This window comes from Entelurus aequoreus, linkage group LG26 (assembly GCF_033978785.1).
Source record: "Entelurus aequoreus isolate RoL-2023_Sb linkage group LG26, RoL_Eaeq_v1.1, whole genome shotgun sequence".
In the NCBI taxonomy this organism is placed as follows: Eukaryota; Metazoa; Chordata; class Actinopteri; order Syngnathiformes; family Syngnathidae; genus Entelurus; species Entelurus aequoreus.
In genome coordinates, this window is record NC_084756.1 from 3941968 (window position 1) to 3953825 (window position 11858).

Consider the following 11858-nt stretch of genomic DNA (forward strand, 5'->3'; position numbering starts at 1 on the left):
GAACTAGGGTCGGAGTTTCAAACTAGGTTTAGGGTTTTTAACGAAGAATCGTGTTTCAAACTAAGGTTGGGGTTTCAAGCTAGGGTTAGGGTGTCAAACTAGGTTTAGGGTTTCTAACGAGAAATCGGGTTTCAAACTAGGGTTAGGGTGTCAAACTAGGTTTAGGGTGTCAAACTAGGTTTAGGGTGTCAAACTAGATTTAGGGTTTCTAACAAGGATTCAGGTTTCAAACTAGGGTTGGGGTTTTAAACTAGGTTTAGGGTTTCTAACGAGAAATCTGGGTTTCAAACTAGGGTTGGGATTTTAAACCAGGTTCAGGGTTTCTAACAAGGATTCAGGTTTCAAACTAGGATTAGGGTTTTTAACGAGGAATCAGGTTTCAAACTAAGGTTGGGGTTTCAAGCTAGGGTTAGGGTGTCAAACTAGGTTTAGGGTTTCTAACGAGAAATCGGGTTTCAAACTAGGGTTAGGGTGTCAAACTCGGTTTAGGGTGTCAAACTAGATTTAGGGTTTCTAACAAGGATTCAGGTTTCAAACTAGGGTTGGGGTTTTAAACTAGGTTTAGGGTTTCTAACGAGAAATCTGGGTTTCAAACTAGGGTTGTGATTTTAAACCAGGTTTAGGGTTTCTAACAAGGATTCAGGTTTCAAACTAGGTTTAGGGTTTTTAACTAGGAATCGGGTTTCAAACTAAGGTTGGGGTTTCAAACTAGGGTTAGGGTGTCAATCTAGGTTTAGGGTTTCTAACGAGAAATCGGGTTTCAAACTAGGGTTAGGGTGTCAAACCAGGTTTAGGGTTTTTTTCAACGAGAAATCGGGTTTCAAACTAGGGTTAGGGTGTCAAACTAGGTTTAGGGTGTCAAACTAGATTTAGGGTTTCTAACAAGGATTCAGGTTTCAAACTAGGGTTGGGGTTTTAAACTAGGTTTAGGGTTTCTAAGGAGAAATCGGGGTTTCAAACTAGGGTTGGGATTTTAAACTAGGTTTAGGGTTTCTAACAAAGATTCATGTTACAAACTAAGATCAGTTTTAGAAACTCTAGTTGTAGTTTGAAACTAACAATGATTCAGGTTTCTATTGTTTCTAATTTGGGTTAGGATTTGGTATCAAACTGGGATTAAGGGTTGCAAACTAGAGTTGGATTTGAGTTTTTAACTAGGGAGTCAAACTGGGTTTAGGGTTTCTAAGGAGAAATCGGGGTTTCAAACGAGGGTTGGGATTTTAAACTAGGTTTAGGGTTTCTAACAAGGATTCAGGTTTCAAACTAGGATCAGTTTTAGAAACTCTAGTTGTAGTTTGAAACACCAACAAGGATTCAAGTTTCTATTGTTTCAAACTAGGGTTGGGGTTTTAAACGAGGTTTAGGGTTTCTAAGGAGAAATCGGGGTTTCAAACTAAGGTTTGGATTTTAAACTAAGTTTAGGGTTTCTAAGGACAAATCGGGGTTTCAAACTAGGGCTGGGGTTTCTAACAAGGATTCAGGTTTCAAACTACGATTGGAGTTTCAAACTAGGGTTAGGGTGTCAAACGAGGAATCAGATTTCATACTAGGGTTAGGGTGTCAAACTAGGTTTAGGGTTTCTAAAGGGGAATCATGTTTCAAACTAGGGTTGGGGTTTTAAACTAGGTTTAGGGTTTTTAACAATGATTCAGGTTTCAAACTAAGGTTGGGGTTTTAATCTAGGTTTAGGGTTTCTAACAAGGATTCAGGTTTCAAACTAGGGTCGGGGTTTTAAACTAGGTTTAGGGTTTTTAACTAGGGTTGGGGTTTCAAACAAGGGTGAGGGTGTCAAACTAGGTTTAAGGTTTCTAACGAGGAATCAGGTTTCAAACTAGGGTTAGGGTGTCAAACTAGGTTTAAGGTTTCTAACAAGGATTCAGGTTTCAAACTAGGGTTGGGGTTTTAAACTAGGTTTAGGGTTTCTAAGGAGAAATCAGGGTTTCAAACTAGGTTTGGGATTTTAAACTAGGTTTAGGGTTTCTAACAAGGATTCAGGTTTCAAACTAGGGTCGGAGTTTCAAACTAAGATTAAGGTTTTTAATGAGGAATCAGATTTCAAACTAGGGTAGGGATTTTAAATTAGGTTTAGGGTTTTTAACAAGGAATCGGGTTTCAAACTAGGTTCAGGGTTTCAAACGAGGAATCAGGTTTCAAACTAGGGTTAGCGTGTCAAACGAGGAATCAGATTTCAAACTAGGGTTAGGGTGTCAAACTATTTTTAGGGTTTCTAACGAGGAATCAGGTTTCAAACTAGGTTTAGGGTTTCCAAAGGGGAATCGGGTTTCAAACTAGGGTTGGGGTTTTAAACTAGGTTTAGGGTTTCTAACAAGGATTCCGGTTTCAAACTAAGGTTGGGGTTTTAAACTAGGTTTAGGGTTTCTAACAAGGATTCCGGTTTCAAACTAGGGTTGGGATTTTAAACTAGGTTTAGGGTTTCTAACGAGTAATCTGGGTTTAAACTAGGGTTGGGATTTTAAACTAGGTTTAGGGTTTCTAACGAGAAATCGAGTTTCAAACTAGGGTTGGAGTTTCTAGCGAGAAATCGGGGTTTCAAACTAGGGTTGGCGTTTCAAACTAGGGTTGGGGTTTCAAACTATTGTTAGGGTGTCAAATTAGGATTAGGCTTTCTAACGAGGAATCAGGTTTCAAACTAGGGTTAGGGTGTCAAACTAGGGTTAGGGTTTCTAACGAGAAATCAGGTTTCAAACTAGGGTTAGCGTTTCTAACGAGAAATCGGGTTTCAAACTAGGGTTAGGGTGTCAAACTAGGTTTAGGGTGTCAAACTAGGTTTAGGGTTTTTAACAAGGATTCAGGTTTCAAACTAAGGTTAGGGTTTTAATCTAGGTTTAGGGTTTCTAACAAGGATTCAGGTTTCAAACTAGGGTCGGGGTTTTAAACTAGGTTTAGGGTTTTTAACTAGGGTTGGGGTTTCAAACTAGGGTTGGGGTTTCAAACTAGGGTGAGGGTGTCAAACTAGGTTTAAGGTTTCTAACGAGGAATCAGGTTTCAAACTAGGGTTAGGGTGTCAAACTAGGTTTAGGGTTTCTAACAAGGATTCAGGTTTCAAACTAGGGTTGGGGTTTTAAACTAGGTTTAGGGTTTCTAAGGAGAAATCAGGGTTTCAAACTAGGTTTGGGATTTTAAACTAGGTTTAGGGTTTCTAACAAGGATTCAGGTTTCAAACTAGGATTAGGGTTTTTAACGAGGAATCGGGTTTCAAACTAAGGTTGGGGTTTCAAGCTAGGGTTAGGGTGTCAAACTAGGTTTAGGGTTTCTAACGAGAAATCGGGTTTCAAACTAGGGTTAGGGTGTCAAACTCGGTTTAGGGTGTCAAACTAGATTTAGGGTTTCTAACAAGGATTCAGGTTTCAAACTAGGGTTGGGGTTTTAAACTAGGTTTAGGGTTTCTAACGAGAAATCTGGGTTTCAAACTAGGGTTGTGATTTTAAACCAGGTTTAGGGTTTCTAACAAGGATTCAGGTTTCAAACTAGGTTTAGGGTTTTTAACTAGGAATCGGGTTTCAAACTAAGGGTGGGGTTTCAAACTAGGGTTAGGGTGTCAATCTAGGTTTAGGGTTTCTAACGAGAAATCGGGTTTCAAACTAGGGTTAGGGTGTCAAACCAGGTTTAGGGTTTTTTTCAACGAGAAATCGGGTTTCAAACTAGGGTTAGGGTGTCAAACTAGGTTTAGGGTGTCAAACTAGATTTAGGGTTTCTAACAAGGATTCAGGTTTCAAACTAGGGTTGGGGTTTTAAACTAGGTTTAGGGTTTCTAAGGAGAAATCGGGGTTTCAAACTAGGGTTGGGATTTTAAACTAGGTTTAGGGTTTCTAACAAAGATTCATGTTACAAACTAAGATCAGTTTTAGAAACTCTAGTTGTAGTTTGAAACTAACAATGATTCAGGTTTCTATTGTTTCTAATTTGGGTTAGGATTTGGTATCAAACTGGGATTAAGGGTTGCAAACTAGAGTTGGATTTGAGTTTTTAACTAGGGAGTCAAACTGGGTTTAGGGTTTCTAAGGAGAAATCGGGGTTTCAAACGAGGGTTGGGATTTTAAACTAGGTTTAGGGTTTCTAACAAGGATTCAGGTTTCAAACTAGGATCAGTTTTAGAAACTCTAGTTGTAGTTTGAAACACCAACAAGGATTCAAGTTTCTATTGTTTCAAACTAGGGTTGGGGTTTTAAACGAGGTTTAGGGTTTCTAAGGAGAAATCGGGGTTTCAAACTAAGGTTTGGATTTTAAACTAAGTTTAGGGTTTCTAAGGACAAATCGGGGTTTCAAACTAGGGCTGGGGTTTCTAACAAGGATTCAGGTTTCAAACTACGATTGGAGTTTCAAACTAGGGTTAGGGTGTCAAACGAGGAATCAGATTTCATACTAGGGTTAGGGTGTCAAACTAGGTTTAGGGTTTCTAAAGGGGAATCATGTTTCAAACTAGGGTTGGGGTTTTAAACTAGGTTTAGGGTTTTTAACAATGATTCAGGTTTCAAACTAAGGTTGGGGTTTTAATCTAGGTTTAGGGTTTCTAACAAGGATTCAGGTTTCAAACTAGGGTCGGGGTTTTAAACTAGGTTTAGGGTTTTTAACTAGGGTTGGGGTTTCAAACAAGGGTGAGGGTGTCAAACTAGGTTTAAGGTTTCTAACGAGGAATCAGGTTTCAAACTAGGGTTAGGGTGTCAAACTAGGTTTAGGGTTTCTAACAAGGATTCAGGTTTCAAACTAGGGTTGGGGTTTTAAACTAGGTTTAGGGTTTCTAAGGAGAAATCAGGGTTTCAAACTAGGTTTGGGATTTTAAACTAGGTTTAGGGTTTCTAACAAGGATTCAGGTTTCAAACTAGGGTCGGAGTTTCAAACTAAGATTAAGGTTTTTAATGAGGAATCAGATTTCAAACTAGGGTAGGGATTTTAAAGTAGGTTTAGGGTTTTTAACAAGGAATCGGGTTTCAAACTAGGTTCAGGGTTTCAAACGAGGAATCAGGTTTCAAACTAGGGTTAGCGTGTCAAACGAGGAATCAGATTTCAAACTAGGGTTAGGGTGTCAAACTATTTTTAGGGTTTTTAACGAGGAATCAGGTTTCAAACTAGGTTTAGGGTTTCCAAAGGGGAATCGGGTTTCAAACTAGGGTTGGGGTTTTAAACTAGGTTTAGGGTTTCTAACAAGGATTCCGGTTTCAAACTAAGGTTGGGGTTTTAAACTAGGTTTAGGGTTTCTAACAAGGATTCCGGTTTCAAACTAGGGTTGGGATTTTAAACTAGGTTTAGGGTTTCTAACGAGTAATCTGGGTTTAAACTAGGGTTGGGATTTTAAACTAGGTTTAGGGTTTCTAACGAGAAATCGAGTTTCAAACTAGGGTTGGAGTTTCTAGCGAGAAATCGGGGTTTCAAACTAGGGTTGGCGTTTCAAACTAGGGTTGGGGTTTCAAACTATTGTTAGGGTGTCAAATTAGGATTAGGCTTTCTAACGAGGAATCAGGTTTCAAACTAGGGTTAGGGTGTCAAACTAGGGTTAGGGTTTCTAATGAGAAATCAGGTTTCAAACTAGGGTTAGGGTTTCTAACGAGAAATCGGGTTTCAAACTAGGGTTAGGGTGTCAAACTAGGTTTAGGGTGTCAAACTAGGTTTAGGGTTTTTAACAAGGATTCAGGTTTCAAACTAAGGTTAGGGTTTTAATCTAGGTTTAGGGTTTCTAACAAGGATTCAGGTTTCAAACTAAGGTTTGGATTTTAAACTAAGTTTAGGGTTTCTAAGGACAAATCGGGGTTTCAAACTAGGGCTGGGGTTTCTAACAAGGATTCAGGTTTCAAACTACGATTGGAGTTTCAAACTAGGGTTAGGGTGTCAAACGAGGAATCAGATTTCATACTAGGGTTAGGGTGTCAAACTAGGTTTAGGGTTTCTAAAGGGGAATCATGTTTCAAACTAGGGTTGGGGTTTTAAACTAGGTTTAGGGTTTTTAACAATGATTCAGGTTTCAAACTAAGGTTGGGGTTTTAATCTAGGTTTAGGGTTTCTAACAAGGATTCAGGTTTCAAACTAGGGTCGGGGTTTTAAACTAGGTTTAGGGTTTTTAACTAGGGTTGGGGTTTCAAACAAGGGTGAGGGTGTCAAACTAGGTTTAAGGTTTCTAACGAGGAATCAGGTTTCAAACTAGGGTTAGGGTGTCAAACTAGGTTTAGGGTTTCTAACAAGGATTCAGGTTTCAAACTAGGGTTGGGGTTTTAAACTAGGTTTAGGGTTTCTAAGGAGAAATCAGGGTTTCAAACTAGGTTTGGGATTTTAAACTAGGTTTAGGGTTTCTAACAAGGATTCAGGTTTCAAACTAGGGTCGGAGTTTCAAACTAAGATTAAGGTTTTTAATGAGGAATCAGATTTCAAACTAGGGTAGGGATTTTAAAGTAGGTTTAGGGTTTTTAACAAGGAATCGGGTTTCAAACTAGGTTCAGGGTTTCAAACGAGGAATCAGGTTTCAAACTAGGGTTAGCGTGTCAAACGAGGAATCAGATTTCAAACTAGGGTTAGGGTGTCAAACTATTTTTAGGGTTTTTAACGAGGAATCAGGTTTCAAACTAGGTTTAGGGTTTCCAAAGGGGAATCGGGTTTCAAACTAGGGTTGGGGTTTTAAACTAGGTTTAGGGTTTCTAACAAGGATTCCGGTTTCAAACTAAGGTTGGGGTTTTAAACTAGGTTTAGGGTTTCTAACAAGGATTCCGGTTTCAAACTAGGGTTGGGATTTTAAACTAGGTTTAGGGTTTCTAACGAGTAATCTGGGTTTAAACTAGGGTTGGGATTTTAAACTAGGTTTAGGGTTTCTAACGAGAAATCGAGTTTCAAACTAGGGTTGGAGTTTCTAGCGAGAAATCGGGGTTTCAAACTAGGGTTGGCGTTTCAAACTAGGGTTGGGGTTTCAAACTATTGTTAGGGTGTCAAATTAGGATTAGGCTTTCTAACGAGGAATCAGGTTTCAAACTAGGGTTAGGGTGTCAAACTAGGGTTAGGGTTTCTAATGAGAAATCAGGTTTCAAACTAGGGTTAGGGTTTCTAACGAGAAATCGGGTTTCAAACTAGGGTTAGGGTGTCAAACTAGGTTTAGGGTGTCAAACTAGGTTTAGGGTTTTTAACAAGGATTCAGGTTTCAAACTAAGGTTAGGGTTTTAATCTAGGTTTAGGGTTTCTAACAAGGATTCAGGTTTCAAACTAGGGTCGGGGTTTTAAACTAGGTTTAGGGTTTTTAACTAGGGTTGGGGTTTCAAACTAGGGTTGGGGTTTCAAACTAGGGTGAGGGTGTCAAACTAGGTTTAAGGTTTCTAACGAGGAATCAGGTTTCAAACTAGGGTTAGGGTGTCAAACTAGGTTTAGGGTTTCTAACAAGGATTCAGGTTTCAAACTAGGGTTGGGGTTTTAAACTAGGTTTAGGGTTTCTAAGGAGAAATCAGGGTTTCAAACTAGGTTTGGGATTTTAAACTAGGTTTAGGGTTTCTAACAAGGATTCAGGTTTCAAACTAGGGTCGGAGTTTCAAACTAAGATTAAGGTTTTTAATGAGGAATCAGATTTCAAACTAGGGTAGGGATTTTAAATTAGGTTTAGGGTTTTTAACAAGGAATCAGGTTTCAAACTAGGTTTAGGGTTTCAAACGAGGAATCAGGTTTCAAACTAGGGTTAGCGTGTCAAACGAGGAATCAGATTTCAAACTAGGGTTAGGGTGTCAAACTATTTTTAGGGTTTCTAACGAGGAATCAGGTTTCAAACTAGGTTTAGGGTTTCCAAAGGGGAATCGGGTTTCAAACTAGGGTTGGGGTTTTAAACTAGGTTTAGGGTTTCTAACAAGGATTCCGGTTTCAAACTAAGGTTGGGGTTTTAAACTAGGTTTAGGGTTTCTAACAAGGATTCCGGTTTCAAACTAGGGTTGGGATTTTAAACTAGGTTTAGGGTTTCTAACGAGAAATCGTGGTTTCAAACTAGGGTTGGAGTTTCAAACTAGGTTTAGGGTTTCAAAGTAGGGTTGGGGTTTCAAACTAGGGTTGGGGTTTCAAACTAGGGTTGGGGTTTCTAACGAGGAATCAGGTTTCAAACTAGGGTTAGGGTGTCAAACTAGGTTTAGGGTTTCTAAAAGGGAATCGGGTTTCAAACTAGGGTTGGGGTTTTAAACTAGGTTTAGGGTTTCTAACAAGGATTCGGGTTTCAAACTAGGGTTGTGGTTTTAAACTAGGTTTAGGGTTTCTAACGAGTAATCGGGGTTTAAACTAGGGTTGGGATTTTAAACTAGGTTTAGGGTTTCTAACGAGAAATCGAGTTTCAAACTAGGGTTGGAGTTTGTAGCGAGAAATCGTGGTTTCAAACTAGGGTTGGCGTTTCAAACTAGGGTTGGGGTTTCAAACTATTGTTAGGGTGTCAAATTAGGATTAGGCTTTCTAATGAGGAATCAGGTTTCAAACTAGGGTTAGGGTGTCAAACTAGGGTTAGGGTTTCTAACGAGAAATCAGGTTTTAAACTAGGGTTAGGGTTTCTAACGAGAAATCGGGTTTCAAACTAGGGTTAGGGTGTCAAACTAGGTTTAGGGTGTCAAACTAGGTTTAGGGTTTCTAACGAGGAATCTGGGTTCAAACTAGGGTCTGGGTTTTAAACTAGGTTTAGGGTTTCTAACGAGGAATCGGGTTTCAAACTAGGGTGGTTTTTTTAAAAAAATGTTTTAAATTTGGGTAAGGATTTGCATTTCAAACTAGATGAGGAATTCTAACGAGGGTTAGGATTCAAGTTTGAAACTAGGATCGGTATTAAGAACCCCAATCGTAGTTTGATACAAGGATTCAAATTTATAATGTTTTAATTTTGGGTCAGGATTTGGTATCAAACTTGGATTAGGGTTTCAAACTAGAGTTTCTAAATAGGGTTAGGGTTTTAAACTAGGTTTAGGGTTTCTAAAGAGAAATCGGGGTTTCAAACTAGGGTTGGGATTTTAAATTAGGTTTAGGGTTTCTAACACGGATTCAGGTTTCAAACTAGGGTTGGAGTTTCAAACTAGGTTTAGGGTTTTTAACGAGGAATCGGGTTTCAAACTAGGGTTGGGCTTTCAAACTAGGGTTAGGGTGTCAAACGAGGTTTAGGGTTTCTAACGAGGAATCAGGTTTCAAACTAGGTTTAGGGTTTTTAATGAGGAATCGGGTTTCAAACTAGGGTTGGGCTTTCAAACTAGGGTTAGGGTGTCAAACGAGGTTTAGGGTTTCTAATGAGGAATCAGGTTTCAAACTAGGGTTAGGGTGTCAAACTAGGTTTTGGGTTTCTAACGAGAAATCAGGTTTCAAACTAGGTTTAGGGTGTCAAACTAGGTTTAGGGTTTCTAACGAGGAGTCAGGTTTCTAACGAGGAGTCAGGTTTCTAACGAGGAATCAGGTTTTAAACTAGGGTTAGGGTGTCAAACTATGTTTAGGGTTTCTAAAGAGAAATCGGGTTTCAAACTAGGGTTAGGGTGTCAAACTAGGTTTAGGGTGTCAAACTAGGTTCAGGGTTTCTAACGATGAATCGGGTTTCAAACTAGGGTGGGTTTTTTTTTATGTTTTAAAATTGGGTAAGGATTTGCGTTTCAAACTAAAATGAGGAATTCTAACGAGGGTTGGGATTCAAGTTTCAAACTAGGATCAGTATTAAGAACCCTAATCATAGTTTGAAACAAGGATTCAAGTTTCTAATGAATGTTTTTTAATTTTGGGTTAGGATTTGGTATCAAACTTGGATAAGGGTTTCAAATTAGAGTTCCTAACTTGGGTTAGGTTTCAAACTATATGTTTCAAATTTTTTTCTAAATTTGGTTAGGATTACAGTTTCAAACTAGTATTGAGGTTTTAAACTAGGTTTAGGAATTTTAACAAGGAATCGGGTTTCAAACAAAGGTAGGGGTTTTTAAAAACATGTTTTAAACTTCGGTAAGGAATTGCGTTTCAAACTTAAGATGAGGAATGTTAAGATTTGAGTTTCAAGCTAGGATCAGTATTAAAAATCCTAACCATAGTTTGAAACAATAAATAGGATTCAAGTTTCCAATGAATGTTTTAATTTTGGGTTAGGATTTGGTATCAAACTTGGATTATGGTTTCAAATTACACTTTTTAACTATGGTTAGGGTTTCTAACAAGGATTCAAGCTTCAACCTAGGTGTAGTGTTTCTATGTTTCAAACTTGGGTTAAATTTAGGGTTACAAACTAGGATTAGGGTTTTTGATGAGGAATCAGGTTTCAAACTAGGGTTAGGGTTTTTAATGTTTTAAACTTGGGTAAAGATTTGCGTTTCATACTAAAATGAGGAATTCTAACAAGGGTTAGGATTTGAGTTTTAAACCACTATGAGAATTAGGGTTTATACTAGAGTTAGAGTTTCTAACAAAGATCCAGGTTTCATTTAAGATTAGGGTTGCAAACTAGGATTATGATTACAGTTTCCAACTAGGATTGGGATTACGGTTTCAAACTATGGTTTGGGTTCTTTGTTTCAAATGTGGGTTACGATTAGGGTTTCAGTTTCTAACGAAGATTCAGATTTCAAACAAGGATTCAGGTTTCAAACTAGGTTTAAAGTTCCTATGCTTCAAACATTGTTTAGGATTAGGGTTTCAAACTATAGTTAGGATTCTATGTTTGAAATTTGGGTTAGGATTAGAGTTAAGATTAGGGTCTCAAACTAGGATTAAGGTTTTAAACCAGGTTTATGGTTTCTGATGAGGAATCAGGTTTCAAACTAGGGTTAGGGTTTTATACTTGGGTAAAGATTTGCTTTTCAGACGAAAATGAGGAATTCTAACGAGGGTTAGGATTTAAACTTCAAACCAGGATCATAATTAGGTTTTATACTTAGGTTAGGGTTTCTAACAAAGATCCAGGTTTCATTTAGGGTTAGGGGTTCAAACTAGAATTAGGGTTGCAAACTAGGATTATGATTACAGTTTCCAACTAGGATCAGGATTAGGGTTTCAAACTATGGTTTGGGTTTCTTTGTTTCAAATGTGGTTTAGGATTAGGGTTTCAAACTAGGGTTGCGGTTTCTAACGAGGATTCAGGTTTCAAATTAGGGTCAAAGTTCCTATTCTTCAAATTTGGTCTGGGATTAGGGTTTCAAACTAGAATCAGGATTTCAATGTTTCAAATTTGGGTTAGGATTAGAGTTCCAAATAAGGATTTGGGTGCCGATGTTTCAAACTTGGGTTTGGGTTTCTTTGTTTTAAATTTGGGGAAAGATTAGGGTTTCCAGATAGGGTTGCGGTTTCTAATGAGGGTTTCAATCTACCGGTAATGATTTAAATTAGAATTAAGGGAAATTATTTTTTTCTAAACTAGACCAAGAATCTTAACACCAACCCTAAGGTTTCAAACAAGGATTCAGGTTTCAAACTAGAATTAGGATTCTTATATTTCAAATTTGAGTCAAGATTATGGTTTCAAACTAGGATTTGGGTTTTAAACAAGGTGTAGGGCTTCTGACAAGGAATCAGGTTTCAAATGAGGGTTAAGGTTTTTAATGTTTTAAATTTGGGTAAAGATTTAAGGAATAAGGAATTCTAACAAGAGTTAGGATTTGAGTTCCATACCAGGATCACAATTAGGGTTTACACTAAGATTAGGGTTTCTAACAAAGATCCAGCTTTCATTTAGGGTTAGGGTATGGGTTTTAAACTAGGGTTATGATTACAGTTTCCAACTAGGATCAGGATTAGGTTTTCAAATAATGGTTTGGGTTTCTTTGTTTCAAATGTGGGTTAGGATTAGGGTCTCAAACCAGGGTTACAGTTTCTAACGAGGATTCAGGTTTCAAGCTTTGGTTTGAAGTTCCTATGCTCCACATTTGGTGTATGATTAGGGTTTCAAA